This window comes from Aulonocara sp. 'chitande type north' Nkhata Bay, linkage group LG17 (assembly GCF_057382095.1).
Source record: "Aulonocara sp. 'chitande type north' Nkhata Bay isolate Kocher_YH1m ecotype deep benthic linkage group LG17, A_spYH_male_GT1.1, whole genome shotgun sequence".
Lineage (NCBI taxonomy): Eukaryota > Metazoa > Chordata > Actinopteri > Cichliformes > Cichlidae > Aulonocara > Aulonocara sp. 'chitande type north' Nkhata Bay.
Window position 1 is genome coordinate 3,277,718 of NC_141360.1, and position 24,577 is coordinate 3,302,294.

Here is a 24,577-nt window from a genome sequence, read left to right on the forward strand (position 1 = left end):
GGAGTCACCGCACCTAGTGCTCCGATTACCACGGGGACCACCGTTGCCTTCACCCTCCACATCCTCTCGAGCTCTTCTCTGAGCCCTTGGTATTTCTCCAGCTTCTCGTGTTCCTTCTTCCTGATATTGCTGTCATTCGGAACTGCTACATCGATCACTACGGCCGTCTTCTTCTGTTTGTCTACCACCACTATGTCCGGTTGGTTAGCCACCACCATTTTGTACGTCTGTATCTGGAAGTCCCACAGGATCTTAGCTCGGTCATTCTCCACCACCCATGGGGGCATCTCCCATTTTGACCTCGGGACTTCCAGGTTATACTCGGCACAGATGTTCCTGTACACTATGCCGGCCACTTGGTTATGGCGTTCCATGTATGCCTTGCCTGCTAGCATCTTGCACCCTGCTGTTATGTGCTGGATTGTCTCTGGGGCATCTTTACACAGCCTGCACCTGGGGTCTTGCCTGGTGTGATAGACCCTAGCCTCTATGGATCTTGTACTTAGAGCTTGTTCTTGTGCTGCCATGATTAGTGCCTCTGTGCTGTCTTTCAGTCCAGCTTTGTCCAGCCACTGGTAGGATTTCTGGATATCAGCCACCTCCTCTATCTGCCGGTGGTACATACCGTGCAGGGGCCTGTCCTTCCATGATGGTTCCTCGTCTCCCTCCTCTTTCTTGGGTTTCTGCTGCCTGAGGTATTCACTGAGCACTCGGTCAGTTGGGGCCATCTTCCCAATGTATTCTTGGATGTTCCTTGTCTCATCCTGGACTGTGGTGCTGACACTCACCAGTCCCCGGCCCCCTTCCTTCCGCTTAGCGTACAGCCTCAGGGTGCTGGACTTGGGGTGAAACCCTCCATGCATGGTAAGGAGCTTTCTTGTCTTTATGTCAGTGGCTTCTATCTCCTCCTTTGGCCAGCCTATTACCCCAGCAGGGTACCTGATCACGGGCAGGGCGTACGTGTTGATGGCCCGGATCTTGTTCTTACCATTCAGCTGACTCCTCAGGACTTGCCTGACCCTCTGCAGGTACTTGGTGGTTGCAGCTTTTCTAGCGGCCTCTTCATGGTTCCCATTCGCCTGCGGGATCCCCAGATACTTGTAACTGTCCTCTATGTCTGCAATGTTGCCTTCTGGTAGTTCAATCCCCTCAGTTCTGACTACCTTCCCTCTCTTTGTTACCATCCGACTACACTTCTCCAGTCCGAACGACATTCCAATGTCATTGCTGTATAGCCTGGTAGTGTGGATCAGTGAATCGATGTCTCGTTCACTCTTGGCATACAGCTTGATGTTATCCATGTACAGGAGGTGGCTGACAACTGCTCCGTTCCGTAGTCGGTATCCGTAGCCAGTCTTGTTAATGATCTCACTGAGGGGGTTCAGGCCTATGCAGAACAGCAGTGGGGACAGAGCATCTCCTTGGTAGATCCCGCACTTGATGGTGACTTGTGCTATGGGCTTGGAGTTGGCCTCTAGTGTTGTACGCCACATCCCCATTGAGTTCCTGATGAAGGCTCTTAGGGTCCCATTGATCTTGTACAATTCTAGGCATTCCAGTATCCAGCTGTGGGGCATTGAGTCATAGGCCTTCTTGTAATCAATCCAGGCAGTGCACAGGTTGGTCAGTCTGGTCTTGCAGTCTCGGCTGACTGTTCTGTCTACCAGTAGCTGGTGTTTTGCGCCTCTGGTATTCTTGCCAATTCCTTTCTGTGTCCCGCTCATGTATTGACCCATGTGCCTGTTCATCTTAGCCGATATGATGCCTGACAGGAGCTTCCATGTAGTGCTGAGGCAGGTTATTGGTCGGTAGTTGGAGGGGACCGGTCCCTTCTTGGGGTCCTTGGGGATCAGGACCGTCCGACCTTCGGTTAGCCATTCCGGGTGTCTCTCGTTAACTAGCAGCTGGTTCATTTGTGCTGCCAGACGCTCGTGGAGTGCAGTCAGCTTCTTTAGCCAGTAGGCGTGAACCATGTTGGGCCCTGGTGCTGTCCAACTCTTCATACTGGAGACCCTTTCTTGGATATCTGCCACTGTGATGGTTACTGGACCCTGTTCAGGGAGGTCGCTGTGGTCTGCCCTCAGATCCACTAGCCACTGAGCATCGCCGTTATGGGTTGCGTCCTTCTCCCATATGCTCTTCCAGTATTGCTCCGTCTCCAGCCTTGGTGGTGCTGTTCTCTTATTGTTCCCTTGCCACTGAGAATACACCTTTGCTGGTTCTGTGGAGAACAGCTGGTTTATTCTCCTGCCTTCTATCTCTCTGGTGTACCTCCTCAAGCGGCTGGCCAAGGCTGTGAGTCTTTGCTTGGCAGTTTCCAAGGCCTCAGGTATGGCCAGCTTGCTGTATTTCTTATGCACCTTCTTTGTCGCACCTTTCTGCAACTCCGTTAGTTGGCTGACCTCCCTCCTTGCTACTTTGATCTTGCCCTCTAGCCTCCTTCTCCATGGAGGGTACTGCCCCTTGTGGCTGTTCAACTTGTAGCCAAGCATCTCACTGATCACTGCTGCCGTATTGTAGATCAGCTTGTTAGTGTCGGTAATCGTGGTTGTAGGTATTGTCCGTAGTGCTGCATTAACATCATCTAGCAGACCTTCTGAGGGTACTTCACGTAATCTTGGTAACCGGCTACGGGGGATCCAGGTTTCAAGCTTGGCCATGATCCTATTTTTCAGGTCAGTTCCTCTCGCACTCAACGATTCTTCTCCTATCACACTTGGGGCTATGTACCCAATCTCGGGTGGGGGTGATGATATCTCCCCCCTGACCTGGCGTCCTGACTCCTCCTTGCCGTAGCATTTATGTTGTACCTCGTCAATCTCTAGCTGTGAGAGCAGTCCCTTCTTTTGAATGTTGGAACACTGAGCTACTAGTTGTTTCGCCGTCATTGTGGAAGTTGGGTATCGAAGAATCCATAGGTCCCTCATCCTATTCATGTAGCCCCTTCCGCCGGGGTTACTTGCATAGTAGCATACTATAATATTGGCCATATTATATTTACATTACCACAGTGAGATGACTTTAGTCTCATGAACAACATTAACTAATTGTTATTTACTAACTAATCTTAAATGACTGTTCAGCACAGAAATGAAGCCCAACAATCATGTTTTACAGTCCTGTGGTCTCAGCCTCTGATACTCAACTAATCAAAGTGATGTCATGACAAAAATGAATGACCAACAAAACATTTTTCTCCTTCATTTCTGTCAAACAATGCTGTATGTAACGTGTCTCGCGGTTAGTATCATGGTTGCTAGGCAACCTGAACAGCGCGACGAAGCGTATACCGTCCCATTTCACAAGCCTCTCACTTCCGCACTTCTCGTACTTATAGTACGCACCGTACGTAGTACACGTAGTGCGCGTATTTCAAGCGTGCAGACCCTGAATTGGGACACAACCACAGACTGAATGAAACACAGAAACTAAATACACATGAGGGATGATCAAGGGAAGTGGCCACACATGGGATCACAGCTGACACACATGAACCTAAAGACAGGACAGGAGAAGTGAAACTAAATACACTGACATTGGACACAGACTTTGAAAGTAAAACAGGAAACATGGAGATTAGACATGACATGAACTTAACATAACCACACAGACATGACTCATGACAGGTAGACAGGACGCACGAACCAGGGAGACTGAGTACAGGAGGAGATGACATAAACAACTAAGAAACAAAGGACTAACCAGCAACCTAGAAATTAACTAGATGAACTAAACTAGGGCACAAATGAATACCAAAGATACATAAAAAACTCAAACACTGGGTCACACGACCCAGGACCATAACAAGATCATCATTTAGCCTGGAGAAATAGTTTGTTGCTTTATAAGAAAGCCCTCCGCAAAGCCAGAACATCTTACTATTCATCACTGATTGAAGAAAATAAGAACAACCCCAGGTTTCTCTTCAGCTCTGTAGCCAGGCTGACAAACAGTCAGAGCTCTGTTGAGCCAACCATCCCTTTAACGTTAACTAGTAATGACTTCATGAACTTCTTCACAAATAAAATTTTTATCATTAGAGAAAAAATTACCAATAATCATCCCACAGATGTAATATTATCTACAGCTACTCTTAGTACCATTGATGTTAAGTTAGACTCTTTTTCTCCAATTGATCTTTCTGAGTTAACTTCAATAATTACTTCCTCCAAACCATCAACGTGTCTTTTAGACCCCATTCCTACAAAACTGCTCAAAGAAGTCCTGCCATTAATTTATTCTTCGATCTTAAATATGATCAACCTATCTCTAATAATCGGCTATGTGCCACAGGCCTTCAAGCTGGCTGTAGTTAAACCTTTACTCAAAAAGCATCTCTAGACCCAGCAGTCTTAGCTAATTATATGCCAATCTCCAACTTTCCTTTCATATCAAACATCCTTGAAAGAGTAGTTGTCAAACAGCTAACAGACCATCTGCAGAGGCATGGCTTATTTGAAGAGTTTCAGTCAGGTTTCAGAGCTCATCACAGCACAGAAAAAGCTTTAGTGAAGGTTACAAATGATCTTCTTATGGCCTCTGACAGTGGACTCATCTCTGTGCTTGTCCTGCTAGACCTCAGTGCAGCGTTCGATACTGTCGACCATAATATCCTATTAGAGCGATTAGAACATGTTGTAGGTATTACAGGTACTGCGCTGCAGTGGTTTGTATCATATCTATCTAATAGACTCCAATTTGTACATGTAAATGGAGAGTCCTCTTCACACACTGAGGTTAATTATGGAGTTCCACAGGGTTCAGTGCTAGGACCAATTCTGTTTACATTATACATGCTTCCCTTAGGCAGCATCATTAGAAGACATAGCATACATTTACACTGCTGTGCTGATGACACCCAGCTCTATCTGTCCATGAAGCCAGATAACACACACCAATGAGTTAAACTGCAGGAATGTCTTAAAGACATAAAGACCTGGATGGCCTCTAACTTTGTGCTCTTTAATTCAGATCAAACTGAGGTTATTGTACTCGGCCCTGAAAATCTTAGAAATATGGTATCTAAGCAGATTCTTACTCTGGATGGCATTACCTTGGCCTCCAGTAACGCTGTGAGGAACCTTGGAGTCATTTTTGACCAGGACATGTCCTTCAAAGCACATATTAAACAAATATGTAAGACCGCTTTCTTCCATTTGAGCAACATCTCTAAAGTTAGAAATATCCTGTCTCAGAGTGACGCTGAAAAACTAGTTCATGCATTTATTACTTCCAGGCTGGACGACTGTAATTCATTATTGTCAGGATGTCCAAAAAACTCACTGAAAAGCCTTCAGCTGATCCAAAATGCTGCAGCAAGAGTCCTGAGAGGGACTAGAAAGAGAGAGCAGATTTCTCCTGTATTGGCTTCCCTTCATTGGCTTCCTGTTAAATCCAGAATTCAAAATCCTGCTCCACACATACAAGGTCTTAAACAATCAGGCCCCATCTTATCTTAATGACCTTGTAGTACCATATCACCCTATTAGAGCACTTCGCTCTCACACTGCAGGCTTACTTCAGATTCAAGATTCAAGAGCTTTATTGTCAATACAGTAGTATACACAGTATACAGTGTACCGAAATGCTGTTTCACCCTAAGCCCCCCATGGTGCATTTATAAATATATAAAGGATATATCTCCAAGAGATATAAAACTAGGAATTACAAATAAATAACATGCTATGTTTCGGTAAAATTAAGGGATAAAAGGGTACTAACTATACAATTCTATACAATACTATAATGGTAACTATACAATATTAACTGTATGATAAACACAGACAGGACAGAGAAAATACAAAGTGGAATGTGCAGTAGGTATTTAATACCAGTTTCAAGTTATTGTCGGGATATCATTGACGAGACATGACAAAGACATGTGCAAAATGCAAAATGTGCAAATATAATATAATTTAGATGTGTTCAGAACTATGTTACTGAGTGTGCAAATAAGCATGCTGTTCCCAGGTCCAGTTTGTAGTGGATTTGTGGAAGTTTTTGTTGTTTTTGAGTCTTTTGATCAGTATTGTAAGGTGTTTGTAAAGGCGTATGTGTATATCAGTCCTTTTGTGGTAGTGAGTTGAGGGCTCTGACTGCTTGGGGGAAGAAGCTCTTCCAGTGTCTGGTCATCACGGTTTTGATGCTGCGAAACCGTCTGCCAGATAGAAGGAGGGAGAACAGTGCATGTGAGGGGTGGAGAGTGTCCTTCACTATGCTGTTCGCACGTCGGATGATGTGTCTGTCATAGAGTTGGGAGGTGGATGTGAGAGGGCCTCCAATGATCCTCTCTTCTGTCCTCAATATGCGCTGCAGACACTTGTTTTCAGCGAGGGTGCAGTTCCCGTACCACACAGTGATGTAGCAGCAGAGGACGCTCTCAATGGTTCCCCAGTAAAATGATGTGAGGATAGGAGGAGGGAGACTGGCCTTCTTCAGTTTCCTAAGAAAGTGAAGACGTTGTTGGGCTTTCTTCATGATGGTGGTGGTGTTCAGGTTCCAGGAGAGATCGGCTGACCCAGGAACTTTACACTGTTGACCATCTCAACAGCAGATCCGTTGATGTGCAGAGGGGTGTGAGCCATTGAGGTCTTCCTGAAGTTAACAACCATCTCTTTAGTCTTCTGAACATTTAGAGACAGGTTGTTATTCTGACACCAGTCCACCAGGTGTTGTACCTCCTCTCTGTATTCACACTCATCGTTGTTGGTGATGAGACCCACCACTATTGTGTCATCTGCAAACTTGATGATGTGGTTTGAGCTGTACTGTGCAGTACAGTCATGTGTTAGCAGGGTGAACAGCAGTGGACCAAGCACACAGCCCTGCGGCGATCCTGCGCTCAGTCTGACGACTTTGGAGGTTTTATTTCCTATGAAGACAGACTATGGCCTGTCAGTTAGGAAGTCCAAGATCCAAATGCAGTGGGAGGTGTTTATTCCTTGTGAGTCCAACTTCTTTACCAGCTCCTGGGGAATGACTGTGTTGAATGCTGAGCTGAAGTCAATAAACAGCATTCTGACATAAGTGTCCTTTTGTCGAGATGGGAGAGAGAAAGGTGAGGAGCAGATGAGATGGCATCATCTGTGGAGCGGTTTTGGTGATGAGCAAACTGTAGCGGGTCCAGATTCAGTGGAAGCTGAGTTTTCATGTGCCTCAATACCAGCCTCTCAAAGCACTTAATGATGATGGGCGTAAGTGCCACCGGCCGGTAGTCATTGAGGCAGGACACAGTGGACTTCTTTGGCACTGAGATGATTTTTGTGGTTTTGAGGCATGCAGGTACCACAGCTGGGCTCAGTGATGTGTTTAGGATGTTCGTGAGGATGCCTGCGAGCTGGTCAGCACACTCCCGAAGCACCTGGCCAGGTATGTTGTCAGGTCCTGTAGCCCTTCGCAGGTTTACTCTGAAGTGTCATCCTGACATCTGCTGTGGACAGACAAAGTACTTGGTCATTGGGGGAGGGGGGCATCTTCCTTTGTTCTCTGTCTCAAAACGTGCAAAGAAGTCATTTAGTTGGTCTGGCAGAGAGGGATCACTGCTGCATGCTGGAGGTGTTGGCTTGTAGCCCGTGATTGTTTGGATGCCGTGCCACATGCGCCGAGTGTCCTTTGTACTTGTGAAATGTGTGTTGATCTTATGTGCATACTGCCACTTTGCGTCTTTGATGGCCCATGATAGATCTGCTCTGGCTGTAGTGTAAGCTTCTCTATTTTTGGACTTAAAGGCAGAGTCTCTGACTTTCATCAGGTTGCGTAGCTTTGCAGAGAACCAGGGTTTATGGTTCGGATAGGTGATGACGGCATTAGTGCTAGCACTAGGTGGGATGTAAACAACAACGATGATCATCACAGTAAACTCTCTTCGGATGTAAAACGGCCTGCATCTGACTGCCAAGACCTCCACAAGTTCTGAACAGTGCACAGATACAGTCGCTGCATTCTTACACCAGCTGTTATTGATGTAAACACACAGTCCACCGCCGCATGTCTTACCCGATGATAGGGGATCTCTGTTGGCATGGTAGCTGGCTAGCACGTCTAGCTGGATAGAGCGGTCTGTGATGCCTCTGTGTAGCCATGTTTCAGTAAGAATAAGGACGCGGCAGTGTCTTATTTCTTTCCGGGTGTTTAGCAGCAGTCTCAAATAGTCCAGTTTGTTTTCTATGGAGCGCACGTTGGAGAGCAGAAGTGATGGGGGGGTGCCGGTCGACTACGGTTGGCTTTTAGCCTAGCATGGATACCGGCACGCTTACCGCGCTTCCGCTTCCTTGCACACCGTTCTCGATGTACTTCCGGGCGGATGCTGAGATGTTGTGGCTCCATAGCCCGTTTTTTTCGGCGCTTGCAGAATGCCGCTGCGGCACAGTTTCTCCAGCGTGTCTCCATTTGGCTGAGTTTGGTGGCGTTTTTCTAAATCCAGAAGTTGTTGATGATTGTAGATGTGTTTGACTGTTGTTCCAATGCACATTACAGCTGTATAATAGACCAAATTCGAATAGAACTTGAGTTAAAAACAAAATTGCACCATGGTTTTGGACCCGGTGTGGCCGCTGCGACCTAGTGCGCCGCCAATCTTGGCCTGCCAATCTTGGCCTGCCAATCTTGTTGTTCCTAGAGTATTTAAAAGTAGAATGGGAGGCAGAGCCTTCAGTTTTCAGGCCCCTCTTCTGTGGAACCAGCTTCCAGTTTGGATTCGGGAGACAGACACTATCTCTACTTTCAAGATTAGGCTTAAAACTTTCCTTGTTTCTAAAGCATATAGTTAGGGCTGGACCAGGTGACCCTGAATCCTCCCTTAGTTATGCTGCAATAGACGTAGGCTGCCGGGGATTCCCATAATGCATTGAGTTTTTCCTTTCCAGTCACCTTTCTCACTCACTATGTATTAACAGACCTCTCTGCATTGAATCATATCTGTTATTAACCTCTGTCTCTCTTCCACAGCATGTCTTTTATCCTGTCTTCCTTCTCTCACCCCAACCGGTCGCAGCAGATGGCCCCGCCCCTCCCTGAGCCTGGTTCTGCCGGAGTATTCTTCCTGTTAAAAGGGAGTTTTTCCTTCCCACTGTCGCCAAAGTGCTTGCTCATAGGGGGTCATATGATTGTTGGGTTTTTCTCTGTATGTATTATTGTACGATCTACTGTACAACATAAAGCACTTTGAGGCGACTATTGTTGTGATTTGGCGCTATATAAATAAAATTGAATTTAATTGAATTAAAAATAATAACTTTCATTATTTCATTATTAATCTGTCTGTAGTGTACAGTATTCTGCATTTTCTGTGAGTGTCCTAAAGTGTGGCAAAATTGAATGACAGCGGGAGAAATGTGCAGTGAGTTGAGATTTTTGACTGTATTCTGCCCAGAATGTTTTCTGTCAATGAGGATAAAGTTGCTTTGTAAAATCAGAAAATCTATAAATTGAGTTGACACAAATCCAGTTTTAAACTGAGGGTGGACAAACTAAACTGAAGCAAGATGGCATACAGGCTGTATGTATGTGATACAGAGGCAGGAGTAACACTGATTGTACCTTATGTGACAACACCAAGGTGATCCAGACATCGTGGTGAAACGGTGGTCTGAATGTTTTTCCTGGATGGGTGTACGCTGGTGAAGATGTGGTGGTGGCACAGGAGGAAGAAAATCAGGAACTTCAGCAGAGGCACATGGACCTGAGAAAGGGGAAGTATTGAGTGAGGAGTCCACAGCAATGCAGGACAAAATGATTTTGTACAGTCGTCGCAGCTAAACCTTGACCTTTCTCTTGGTAGAATCAAGATCAGATATCCTCTTTAATAGCAGTTCTCTCATGATGCATATATTATGAAGTCAGTTTTGATTCAAGTTTACCCGTAGTATATTTTGCCATGTTTTTTTTTTAAGCACAAGCACATTTCCTCTGGCTGGTTTGTTTTCGACGTCTTTGTAATGCCCTTTTCACCACATGGTTATTTGTTTGTGGTTTGAATGAACCTTTCCCTAAATTCCTGGACAAACCCGACTCATTTTAGTAACATGGTAGATAAATGAGCTTCATGGCAGACTAATAAAACCTGCAAAAGTATCCATGTCAGCATCAGGTCAGATTCTTTTTTATTGTTAATTGTCAACTGTTTTAAGTATTCTTGGAAGAAAAGAGTAATGGGCAGTAGCCCAATGAGCCTCACTTTGTAAATCCAAAATATTTATTTTTCCAGCATGGTGTTATATAACTGGGGTATGTTTCTTTGCATATACCAGGCATTTACTGTCTCACTAGTTATGAAATGCACTGAGGATGAAAGTTGAATATGTTTAAAAGCTGACAGTCACATACAGTGGGGCAAAAGAGTATTTAGTGAGCCACCGATTGTGCAAGTTCCCCCACTTAAAATGATGACAGACGTCAGTAATTTGCACCAGAGGTACACTTCAACTGTGAGAGACAGAATGTGAAAGAAAAATCCATGAATTCACATGGTAGGATTTGTAAAGAATTTATTTGTAAATTAGGGTGGAAAATAAGTATTTGGTCACCTCAAACAAGGAAAATCTCTGGCTCTCACAGACCTGTAACGTCTTCTGTAAGAAGCTTTTCTGTCCCCCACTCGTTACCTGTATGAATGGCACCTGTTTGAACTCATCATCTGTATAAAAGACACCTGTCCACAGCCTCAAACAGTCAGACTCCAAACTCCGCCATGGCCAAGACCAAAGAGCTTTCGAAGGACACCAGGAAAAGTATTGTAGACCTGCACCAGACTGGGAAGAGTGAATCTACAATAGGCAAGCAGCTTGGTGTGAAAAAATCAACTGTGGGAGCAATCATCAGAAAATGGAAGACATACAAGACCACTGATAATCTCCCACGATCTGGGGCTCCACGCAAGATCTCATCCCGTGGGGTCAAAATGATCATGAGAACGGTGAGCAAAGATCCCAGAACCACACGGGGGGACCTGGTGAATGACCTGCAGAGAGCTGGGACCAAAGTAACAAAGGTCACCATCAGTAACACACTACAACGGCAGGGAATCAAATCCCGCAGTGCCAGACGTGTTCCGCTGCTGAAGCCAGTGCATGTCCAGGCCCGTCTGAAGTTTGCCAGAGAGCACATGGATGATACAGCAGAGGATTGGGAGAATGTCATGTGGTCAGATGAAACCGAAGTAGAACTTTTTGGTATAAACTCAACTCGTCGTGTTTGGAGGAAGAAGAATACTGAGTTGCATCCCAAGAACACCATACCTACTGTGAAGCATGGGGGTGGAAACATCATGCTATGGGGCTGTTTTTCTGCCAAGGGGACAGGACGACTGATCCGTGTTAAGGACAGAATGAATGGGGCCATGTATCGTGAGATTTTGAGCCAAAACCTCCTTCCATCAGTGAGAACTTTGAAGATGAAACGAGGCTGGGTCTTCCAACATGACAATGATCCAAAACACACCGCTCGGGCAACAAAGGAGTGGCTCCGTAAGAAGCATTTGAAAGTCCTGGAGTGGCCTAGCCAGTCTCCAGACCTCAACCCCATAGAAAATCTGTGGCGGGAGTTGAAAGTCCGTGTTGCTCGGCGACAGCCCCAAAACATCACTGCTCTCGAGAAGATCTGCATGGAGGAATGGGCCAAAATACCAGCTACTGTGTGTGCAAACCTGGTAAAGACCTATAGTAAACGTTTGACCTCTGTTATTGCCAACAAAGGTTATGTTACAAAGTATTGAGTTGTATTTTTGTTATTGACCAAATACTTATTTTCCACCCTGATTTACGAATAAATTCTTTACAAATCCTACCATGTGGATTCATGGATTTTTTTTTCACATTCTGTCTCTCACAGTTGAAGTGTACCTCTGGTGCAAATTACTGACCTCTGTCATCATTTTAAGTGGGGGAACTTGCACAATCGGTGGCTGACTAAATACTTTTTTGCCCCACTGTATGTCAACGTCCACTGTGGTTTGCATGGACGCACCACTTGTTCTGCTACCTCTGCAACGTCACATGAGCTGTAAACAGCTGGTGGGTTCTTCTGGGATTTTCTCTTTCTGTTGTTTATGGCAGTTTTCTCACTTTTTATAGGGAACCCAAATATTTTGGCACACAAGCTTCTTTAGTGAGTTCCTCCATCCAAGGTAATTTACTGATGGGCCAGAAGGGTGGCAACTGATGATCTTTCTAGAAGAACAGTTTTCCTCATAATATAAAGAATGAAAACCTGGTATCCTCCCTGTTTTCCTGTTTGTGCACATTTTTTCTCCCTGAATGTTACATTTAGTTTATGAAGATCCACTTCATATTATCTATGTTGAACAGTGTGGTGGCAGATTTCTTTTCTCATGTATTAATCGCATATTTAATCATATCACATTAGTTATAGTAATGTCACTTTCTCACTCTAGTATAGTAAGAGCACTCCTGTCACCAGTTTGTATGCATGTGGAATGTGATCACAAGTGAGGGCCAAGTTTTATTTCACCTTCACAGCAGACTCATTTTCCTCTTGAGGGCTCTGGACATCCTGTTGCAGATGAGGTGACGGTTGGTTGGAGCTTTTCTTTGATTGAACAGTTAAGGATCTGCCAATAATTGATCTGCTGTGGAATGTTTTTTGTTTAAGAGCGTCTGTGTCTGCGTATATAAGATGTAAGGGTGGTGGCCACAATTCAGAGAGCATCCCAGTGTTTCACTGGGATGCTCTCTCCACATTGCAATGTGTTGATTAAACCCACTTCAAATCAAGCTCACTGGGTGTGTTGCCAGTTCCATAACAACAGTTACAGCTTCATTGGTACAGCCTAAGTCCACAAAAATGATCTTCTTCTGTAATAAGAAACTACACTTCCTGCAAGTTTAATGGTACTAGTAATAAAAATATTAGTAAACAAACTGTTAAAATCCACTGATTATTCTAGTTTGTGTGTCACTTTAAGGGTTCAGTGTCGTCATTAATTGGAATCGTCTCACAATTCAGGATAAATGAAATCATTGCTATCCTTGGAACTTGTGTTGCTAACAAACATGTGATTGAGGCTCCATAACCTTCATGGGAATTAAACTTGCTTGGGATTTGTGCTTCCAGACACTCTGCATATTTTCCATAGGTACACCAAAGCAGGGCTCTGTGATTCTGCCCTTTATTTTTGAGGGTGCTGATGAGATAACTGAAAGCCTCGAAGAAACAGTTTGGGAACAGTCTATTAAATGATAATGGATACATCTGTGGAATTTGCAAGTCTAAAAACAATTATCTCAGTTTGTCTCTTGCATTAAAATGCTCAGAGGAAGCAGGAGTCTCTTCCTATTAAAAAGCCTACAGAGACTTTCCCAAAAAGAGATATACCACTTAAGGGAAATAGTACTGTAAGAAAATATTAGCATTTTGTAGTGTTGCTAAAAAAAAAATTTGAATGGGTGTGTGAATAAAGATGCTTTCCTGATACTTTTTACTTTTAGTCATTGGTGCTTTAGCTGACAATGTTAATTAAGGTACCAAGGCATGTCAGTTTCAATCTAGAGCTCCACATCCATGAGCATTTCCAGTAACAGACATTTTTGAGTCTTTTGTTGGTTGTTGTAAAGTTTGTTGAAAGGTTCACATCAGTTCTATGGACACATATATGTATTATGAGCTGAAGGTCAGGGAACCCCTGGGTTTATCAAACATGGAACGTATCAAAAAGCTTAGAAAAGGTTTACTTGAGAAGTCTGGTGCAGAGTCAAACTGCAAACCTTGCACACTTTAAAAGTAAATGCTTTCTAAATGCTTTGCCTAATGAGGCAAAGCTGCACAAAAAACACTGGGCATGCCTATATAGTAAAGAAGCAAATTTGCCCTTTGTTCTCCTTATCTAATGCTTGAACTAGTTCTTGCCAAAGTAGCTGTATGGCTGCCAACCAGTAGGGTTACACTTTATATACTCATCTGTCTGGGTTCATATAGCAGGCAGACACCAAAAATACTGCTCATAAAATGAATAAACACTTTTTAAATCACAGTATAGTATGATTATAATTTAGTACATTGAAGTATATAGTTTCTAAAATTATATATACATATAAAATATAAAATTAAACAAAATTACCTCCAAAAGGCCATCAGTGTAAATGCCTTTGACCAGACCATCTGCACCGGCATACATGAATGTGGGGGCCACACTGAGTACTATTTTGAGATGCTGTAATGAAATTTTGGCAAAATGAACTAGCCTGTCTTATTTTTTTTCTACTTTGATTTCCTGTGTGTCTTTGAATTCATCCCTCTTTCAGTAGAGATTGAAAATGTGATGTCATTCAGGGGTAAAAACAGCAAAGGATTCTGGGAACGCGTGGCAAGCGGTACCAGCGCACGCAGGCTTTCAATTGAAATCAGTTACACAGCGATAAAAAGAAACACAAAAATGGCAAGAAGCTGTTGTATTATTAACTGCAATAGCCGGTCGCATGACAGCCACGGGAAGCCGACGGGTAAAGAGATCGGTTGTTATCGGATTACGTCGTTGAAGAGAAATTGTTCGAGCCATGTTTCCGAAGTAACAAAGACGCGATGGATGGCCTGGATTGCAGCCATTCAAAGACCAAATATAACGTCCCAGAACACTCCAGCTCACAGGTTAGTCTGCTCCAAGCATTTACACGAAGGTCAGAGTTTTGTAGTAGTTAATACGTCATTTTTCATAACATAATTGGTGATATAGGTTACAAGCAAGTCTGGCGCTGAACAGAAATTGTCGCGCTATGCTCCTTTATTTATTGTGCATAAATAGTGAATTGTCCTGACACAATATTGCGTTTCGCTTCTGTTATTACCATGGTACACTGACAAAAACATATACTTTTATTCACAGGATAAAACAGTTGTTTTGTATCACTAATTGTCCAGTACGATTACAGCATACAATATTATTGTCACTGCTACATTTCTCTAATGCGAACCAGAAATTATTTCCACTACTAATTAATTACCGTTGAGCTCAAAGGTTATATTAATAAATGGTTAACGAATGTGTATTTATGAAGATGATTTGTGAGACTGGTAAACTTATGATACGTACGATGGTCTTTCGTTCTACACGGTGCATTTCAAGGTCCTGCACCCATCCGTCGGTAAACTGTACCTGGGCTTGTTGCAGTGACCTGACGTTACTAAACTTCATGAGTGTGTGCGCTCACTCCAAGAACCGTATAATTATAAATATGAGCGTGGTGAAAGTTGGGCAGCACGCTAACGTATTTTGTCCCTCTGTGTGCTCGTAAGGGTCTAACTCGTTTGATTTTTTTCCTCATATCTTTTCTTTGACTTTTCATCAAGTCTGTCTTTGTACGGACCGGCATTGTTCTCCTTCATTTTGTACATACCTTTTTTTGGGGGCAAAGAAAAAACAAGAAGGTATTGGAACCGGAGAATGAACGTTTTGCGGTGCTGCAAATGCTTGCGTTTGATGCATTGCTTTGATTGTTTTGCCACTAGTACCCGGCATGCAATGCGTGAAAGTCACGTGGTCTGTCAATCTCTGTTGATAATTTTAATTTCCATCAAACAATGAGAGATCCTTTTGTACTTCACACATTACCGAGTCCATATCAATACAGATTTTCTCCCCTATGATTTCTAACATTCACAATGTGTTTCTTTAATTTGTTTGAGGAGTAAGATATGATCACAATCTCTACTTCTGTGTCACATCACCCTCTGCAACCCAATATGATTCCACCGTGTCATATTCATGGTTAGCTTGACCTGTTGGCACTTTTTGGTCCTTTTCTCTCCATCTTCTCTCTATTTCAGTTCTGTGTGTGTGTTGTGTGCACACGCTTGACTCTTTGCTGAAGGACTGGAGATGCATTGAGGTTTTGCTTTACATCAGCACAACTGACCAGTAGCAGAGCCTCAAAAGCTGCGTCTTATCACAGTAATAACAATAATAGCAATATTACAGTTTATTTATAGGTGCCTTTTAAAACACTCCAGGCAGCCATATTTCATCTAGTCCTTCTGTTCATCATCTGTTCGACAGTCCCCCCCACCTTCTGAATTTACTCTCTGATTGCTGGGCTCCACCTCTGGCTCAGACTTCCTCACTCTGCCACTGGAACCCAGCAGTAGTTATTAGCTCAGTAACGCCAGTTATGAAGCATATGTGTAAGTTCAGTAAGGAGGATCCTGTTCTGTGATATGGGTCATTAGAGTCTAATCACCAGTCACTTTCTCTAAATCGTAGGTGTCAAACTCTGGCCCGTGGGCCAAATTTGGCCGGCAGCCTAATTGCATTTGGCCTGCGAAGCCATACCAAATTACTATTAGAGCTGGCCTACTGGTATTATACAGCTAATATATATATTGTTTAGTATTAAGCTTTGCTTGTTCCATATTCAGTTTTTCAGCAAAATGTGTTTGAGTCCATAAGAAAAGATTCATTCTTATATCTGGAGGATTAAATATATTTCAATAAATATTAACGTTAGCCCGTGACTTTGTTCCTGTTTTGAATTTTGGCCCACTGTGTATTTGAGTTTGACACCCCTGCTCTAAATGATATATCCTTATTGAAATTCTTTCAATAGTTTTGAGGATGACCAATTAAATAAATAAAGTAAGATCAACACATACGGAAACCATTTCTCCCAGTAGAAAGCTGCAGATTGGAATCTCCTCTCCCAGCATCTTTGTGAGAAAGTGTCTGGCAGTATAATATTGTCTGCAATTCTGAACTTCTTTTCAGTGTAGATGTTATGTTAGACATGAAGAGTTTAGATGTTTAGATGCAGTAATAAGGACAACATGCCCTCCTGACTGATGCACTGACCTCTTCACAGCTAAAACTATGGAACGCCAGGACTGCCATAATGAATTCATTAAATACACCATTAAATAATTAATTAAATGTGGCAATAATTAATTAAAATTGGAATTAATTAATTAAATAAATAGTTATGACACATGTAATTAATTAATTATTGACACATTTAATTAATTATTTATGTATTTCACATTTTAATAAATTATTGACACATTTAATTAATTAATTATTGACACATTTAATTAATTATTTATGTATTTCACATTTTAATTAATTATTGACACATTTAATTAATTATTGACACATTTAATTAATTATTTAAAGATATATTTATTTATTTCATTTTGGCAGTCCTGACGCCTGGCTCTCATCATGAAATAATTTTATCTGTCAGCCTCACCCATCAAACTCAGGGGGCGGGGTTAACGCTGATCGAGTCAAAACCATTGCTTAGGCCTGGTGGCCATTGTTTCTAGCACACAACAACCGGCATGTGGAAGCTAACAGAACTGAGCTTTGAAAAACCCTGTTTGTGTGTTACCAAATACCGTTTTAATATTTTTTTAGCCGAGAATGTAGTGGTTTAATCTTCATGTGTCTGGTCGGTTTGTCAAGATACAGCCTCTTTGCAAAAGTGTTTCGATGATTTCGGAGATGTCTGCCCAGTCTCACGGCAAAGCGTGGGATAGACCCGCTCGCCTCGCAAGCAATCCCACCGACAAAGCGCAGGCCCCGGTACACAGCTGTAGTAACCCCCGCTGACTTCTTTTACTGAGGTTATATTTATCGGTGTTTTATTTCCTGATGTTCTTATGTGTCCTACGTGTTTCAGTCGCCAATTCTGAATTATAACTAACATTAAAAACATGTTTAAGGAGGAGAGAGAGCAAATAAATCTGTTTAACATCTGATCTTTGGGTTTTTGTTCAGTAATCAGCGTGACCTGTGTATAAACACATAAAAGAGATAACGTTGGTGTTTCCGTCATGTAGTAACTGCTGGCTTTAACTGTACAAAGGTTGTTCGACACTATGAAACACATACAGACTTCATGATGTTCGGCTAATATTTTTATTGTGAATATTAATCATGCTGACCTCGCTCTGTACACCACGCAGCGAGGTCAGCATATCCACGATATCCTCAGCTCCATGAGTTAACACAAAGTTTCCCAGCTGACTATCTAACTGCCAACTATTCCAGAGACGTGAAAATATACAGCATAAAGAAAAGTGTAAGAGACTCAGCAGCAGATTAGAATAACATTTATACATTTAATAAATCACCAAATGAATCCAAGAAACGAGCAAACCTGTTCCGACAATTTGAATTTGTATTCCCTCAGCTGCAGACTCGCTGCTGTTTAAATGTTTGAAAAGGAAGATTAGATATAAAAAACGTCAAACATAGACTCAGTCTGCCTTCACATTTGATATGAGGCCAGCACGTATAGTGGCCTCAGCAGGCTATTACTGAAATACACGTGCTATATCATAAACTATGATATAAACAGGGAGGTCCTATTAACATGTTTAGTTTTAAAGGACACCTTCCTGCCTTTAGTCTCATTCATGAGCAGTATTCGTTTTCTTCTAACATCCAGAAGTCTGCACGATGTGTTTCATAGTTTGTAACAAGCCTTTGACAGGTAAACATAACATGACCGAAAAAGCAAAAAAAAAGCAAAAAAAAAGAGAGAGAGTGTTGACATAAGAAGAGAAAATTCTCTCAATTATGGAGACAGGCAAATGGTTCATTTATGTTTGATGTGTGTTTATTCCTCCCTAAATATCGTCGGTGAAGTTCGCCATGCATGTCAGATTTTCCTGCGCATTTTTATACCTCTGCCAACAGAGAGAGAGAAAAAAATCACATTCTAACAGACAGCTGGTGCTTAGAATACAGTTGAATAACTATTAAAAAACAGATGATATTTAGATGATAGTTCAGTCTAACACATGTGCCACTGAACCATTAAACGTCTGTGAAACTATGCAGTTATGAAACGTAACTTTAACCTCAGCCAAACCGATTTGCTCAGTTGTAAATAAAACAGCGAAGTAAACGTGACCCGACAGACAGAACCTGAGTGAATGAAGTCCAGCGTTTAACCACTGAGAGCTAAAACTCAGCTGAGGTTTGAAAGCTGTGTGCCGGTGATTGGACATCAGCCGCTGATAAAGCTGTTCGCCTATAAAGTGCTCTGTAAGGAAACGAGCTCCAGCAGCTCTGCGCTCGGGGAAAACACTATATTTACTTATCTTGTGCAGAAAAATGCGCTGACATTGCGTTATATCGAGCACCGGCTGCCCAGTTAAACTGTGACTATCACCAGGTAACTAGGCGTGTTTCTTGAATTAGCAGCAGGTGTTAAACAGCTGACAGATGAGGAGGAGGATGCATGCAGGTAAACTGAGGGTCTGTTGAGCTGATCGCTGGTTTCGTGAGAAAAATGTCAGCTCGTTCTTTATGTTACAGAAGCACAGAGACACAAGACCAGGCGGAAAGAGACGATCGTTCGGTGAAAATGAGAATCTGCGAATGCAACATGTGGAACACGGAGAGTGGAATATGTAAACAAACTGGTTAACGTAACCCCCTCGGTGCACTCTGCATGCTAACTGTTAGCAGAGCTAGTGAAATCTCTGAAAACATCTGAGCACTTTTGCAAACATGTTCTATGTTGACAACCTGACCAGACATACGTCGCGACATTCGCGGCTAAAACACTGTTAAAAGTGTAGCTGGTGACAGAAAAACGGGGTATTTTAAAACTACACCACCACCATTGCTGCTTGTGATTTGATCTGCATTCTGGGATAACTGGCTGCCCCAAGTCTACACAAGCAATCGATTTTCTAGGATCGACCTGTTTTGACTTACTTTGCACGGCAACCAATCAAATGTTAGAGAAGCTGCATGGGCAGCGTTAACCCCGCCCCCTGAGTTTGATGGGTGAGGCTGACAGATAAAATTATTTCATGACGAGAGCCAGGCGTCAGGACTGCCAAAATGAAATAAATAAATATATCATTAAATAATTAATTAAATGTGTCAATAATTAATTAAATGTGTCAATAATTAATTAAAATGTGAAATACATAAATAATTAATTAAATGTGTCAATAATTAATTAATTACATGTGTCAATAATTAATTAAAATGTGAAATACATAAATAATTAATTAAATGTGTCAATAATTAATTAATTACATGTGTCATAACTATTTATTTAATTAATTAATTCCAATTTTAATTAATTATTGCCACATTTAATTAATTATTTAATGGTGTATTTAATTAATTCATTATGGCAGTCCTGGCGTTCCATATAAAACTCTGGTCCTGTGATGAATAGTCTAAATCAGAGATAGTCATCATTCTAATAACCCTCACTGGCTGTCTGTGAGGTTTTGCGAAGCCTCAAATTACATCTGTGCTCTTCCCTGAGATATGTGAAGTCATTCGGCCTCATTGGAATTGGAGGTTCCCATTAAAGCTGACGTCAACTATCAGTCTGTGGATGTGAAAAGTGAAAGGACATTGCGCATATAAACTTCCTGACATGTTTTTCAAGATACATGTTCATGTATGAGAGCCTGTTAAAACTTCTAAAGGTACCAAATTAAACTAACTACTGCATTATAAATGGAGAAGAAGAAAAAGACAAAGCTAATAAGAATGTGACCTGCAGCACAGTTCAAACGCTAAAATGGTGCAGTGCATCCTGGACGATTTATGAGTTTATACCTGACACCTTATAACTGCTGCGGTGCCCATTAAAAGTAAGGCTGTTTACTCTTAAAGAGTATGTAGCTGTGTTTGTGTTATACAGAATCAAGGTAAAGAAAAACATATATCACCTTATTACCCTCTACGAAGGAGACAGAAGGTGAATAAATTAGATGTGTGGAACTGCAGAAATATGATAAGAGAAGTCTTTTATCCTTGAAAAACTGAGGTTTAATGACCTTTACTGAACTCATTTGACCCTTATAAGATGCATGTGCACATACATACATCTACCATAAAAGAGAAATGTTTAGGTCTGGCAGTGCCAGCAGAGATGTGTAGATGGAAAAGGAGGAGGATGAGGAGGAGGTGAAGGACTGCAGTCTCTCTAGTAAGCCAGCAAGAGCCCAAATTAAAAATTAAAAAGCCAAAGCAAGTCCAGGACACCTGCACCGACTCGCACACTTCTGTCAAACTCCAAAACAAAGTTCTGCTGTCCCCAGGGTTGGCATGTGGAGCTCAGTGACCGTGGACCCAATACTTCTGTATAAATGGAGGAGAGTATGACAAAACTTGGTGTTCGCTTGATGAATTTGTTGTTTTGTTTTCTATGTAAATGTGTGCCTGCTTTTCCATGCTTTCTTTCTGTGTCTGTACTATGATGATAAATGTGTGCTGGCAGTACAGAGGCACTGTACTGTATTGCATTAAATAAATATACCACTTTTGTAAAGTGTGATTACTTTCAAGTTACTTTCCTTTCAATGCGTTTTTTAAAATGGGCTTGTCTCAGTCCATTACTTCGACATTTAGCGTTGCTGTGAGGACATATGCTTTACAGATGGGGAAACTGCTCATTTACCACAAACATGACTCTATTTCTTTAATATTTTAAATCTTTTAACAAGCCTCCTCTCAGCCTAATGCCAAGATTGTCTTTTGCCTGCTGCATTTATGCTGCAATTATAGACCAATGCTGCTGATTTTCAACAATTTACCATTTTATTATATATGAGTCAAGTGAGTCAAAATCAAACATAATTTTAGAGTTTTCTCATATATGATGGCATAATTTGCTTGATATAAATCATATCATTATATGTATTGAGATGCACATTGGAAAAAATATTCCAAAATGAGATCACGACCAAGCATCAGATGACTGTGTCTGTAAAAATAATGTGTTTTTCTGTAGAGCTGGTTGTAGAACAGAGACAAGCTGGTATCACATAGTTCCTGCAGATTTTTCAGCTGCACATCCAGGATAAAATCCTTTCAAAAACAATATAATTCAACATTCAGTATTCATTTCCAAGGGATCAGCTTATAGATATATTACACAGATTACGGTGAGTGTACATGTTTTCAATATACAAACATTAAAAATGTTTCAGTCCTTTACAAAAATGCAGACAAACTACTCACTCGTCAGAACTTCATCTTTTAGGTCATGCACTCAGCAGGTCATTGCCATCACTGCTCAAATCTAAAGCCCTGGTTGATCTCTCATCCTGCTCTCTTTCCCCCATTCTTTCTTTGACCACCACTTTTTACTTTGGCTTCCTAAACATAATTTATATTGCCACTCCATCACTGCACTAATTTACAAGACACTTGCCAACAAACAAATTGTTGCACAGCTGAGGCTCAGACACTTTTTCCACAAGACGTAAAGTAAAAGTAATCTACTTCCTAGCAATCATAACTTTTTTCCAAATGCCCTTATTTTTAATCGATTGAGTGTCAACTGATTGAATGAATATTTGCAACTTAAATTCACTTTATACGGAAAATGTGTACTGTATAAATAAAGTTAGGCTTTGGATCACAAGGTAGACCCAGTTAACCTGGAATCTGTCCAACTTTAACAACAGTAGTGTATGCATGCTTTATAACAGAGGGGCTAATTAAACTGTGATGTTAACTATTGTTATTCCTGCCCCAAGTGGAGGAGTTCAAGTATCTCGGGGTCTTGTTCGCGAGTGATGGGAGAAGGGAGCCGGAGATTGACAGACGGATTGGGGCTGCAGCTGCTGTAATGCGGACGCTGCACCGGTCCGTCGTGGTGAAGAGGGAGCTGAGTGTAAAAGCGAAGCTCTCAATTTACCGGTCGATCTACGTCCCTACCCTCACCTATGGCCACGAGCTGTGGGTAGTGACCGAAAGAACGAGATCGCGGATACAAGCGGCGGAAATGAGCTTCCTCCGAAGGGTGGCTGGCCTCTCCCTTAGAGATAGGGTGAGAAGCTCGGCCATCCGGGAGGGGCTCAGAGTAGAGCCGCTGCTGCTCCACATCGAAAGGAGTCAGCTGAGGTGGTTCGGGCATCTGACAAGGATGCCCCCTGGGCGCCTCCTGGGTGAGGTGTTCCAGGCATGTCCCACCGGGAGGAGGCCCCGGGGAAGACCCAGGACACGCTGGAGAGATTATATCTCTCGGCTGGCCTGGGAACGCCTTGGTATTCCCCCGGATAAGCTGGAGGAGGTGGCTGGGGAGAGGGAGGTCTGGGCCTCTTTGCTTAGGCTGCTGCCCCCGCGACCCGGCCTCGGATAAGCGGTTGAAGATGGATGGATGGATGGATGTTAACTATTGTTAGGAGATGGTTGATAAATGCATGAAGTTTAGTTTTCAGGTAGGCTGTTGCATTTAAATGATTCACAGCTCTTAGTAAGTGGCCCAACGTGTGCCAAGAAAATATTCCCTCCATCACTCTGCCACCAGCCTCAACTGTTGATACATGGCAGGATGGATGAGGAGGAACTCCTGAGGAGAATGTAAGCCACACCTCTACCCTCTTTTTCCCTCTAACCTTTTAGATGTGTTTTAATGTCAACTTCACAATGAACAGACTCCCACACACTGTGAACCTTAATTACATTTCATTACTAAACATCCTTTGTGCAAAATAGGTATTTAAGTGAATAATTGCCTCATAATTGTCTAGTATCAAAACATATACAAAAGAGATTTGCTAAACAGATGCTGTGCTGTGAGTCTGTTTCCATTGCTGGGCCTGTTTATTCCTCTGCTATGCATCTGTTTTCTGTAATAGATGTAAAAGGCATCTCCAGCACCACATTTTGTCGTTCAAACTGGGAAGACTGTACTTGTGAACTGGGGCTATATAAATTGAAATGAAATGAACTGAAAGCACACAATTTCGGCATGTTGGGTCTAAATTAATACATGGATTAATAACTTGATTTTATTGTCCAGCAGCTTACAATAAAATGGTAAAGGGCCTGTATTTGTATAGCGCTTTACTTAGTCCCTAAGGACCCCAAAGCGCTTTACACTACATTCAGTCATTCACACACTTCCCCAGGGCGGCTGTGGCTATAATAACGCACTGACAGAGGCAAGGCTGCCAGACACTGGCGCTACCAGGCCCTCTGACCACCACCAGTAGGCAACGGGTGAAGTGTGAAGTGGCTTGCCCAAGGACACAACGACTGAGACTGCCGGAGCCGGGGCTCAAACCGGCAACCTTCTGATTACAAGACGCCCCATCGCCCCAGTGGACTTATACTATACTAAAATGGAGTTATGGATTAAGCTGTTTCAATAGGAATAAAAAAGAGCTCAGATTTTAAGGGAATTCTTACTGATTCAGAGGTTTTTGTGTCAGTCTCACATTGTAATCAGCTGTAAATGACTGGTGACATTTTTATATTGACATAAACAATGATGTTGGTGTTTCAAACCTGTCAGTGTTAGCAGACATATTACAAGACTTATGATACAAAATATGATACAAAAGCATGATTACAAATACAATAAATGCTTCTGGATGGCAAATGCTCTGTTCAGTACACACGTTTTACTTTGAACACATAGGTATGCAGCATGCACACAACATGCATTCATCCTTTTTGGTTGAGTCCATGGTGATGGCCTGTGTCTTTCCGAGTTCTCCTCAAACACTTTGGCTTCCCTCTACAATGTTAGGCCTCTTATTAACCTTTGTCATGTCATGCACACATTGCTCAAGAGCTGTTGCCATATTGGATGTGATAACCTGTAGCGATCACATCCAATAACTCATGTGTTGTTTACATACA

The 24,577-nt window shown here is 42.3% G+C and overlaps 1 protein-coding gene across 1 annotated transcript in view; it reads left to right on the forward strand.

Moving 5' to 3' along the window:
* LOC147309449 (serine/threonine-protein kinase pim-2-like) overlaps window positions 1-24,577 on the forward strand; it is a 581,324-nt gene that overhangs the window by 550,215 nt on the left and 6,532 nt on the right. The gene's annotated exons all lie outside the window — the stretch shown is intronic.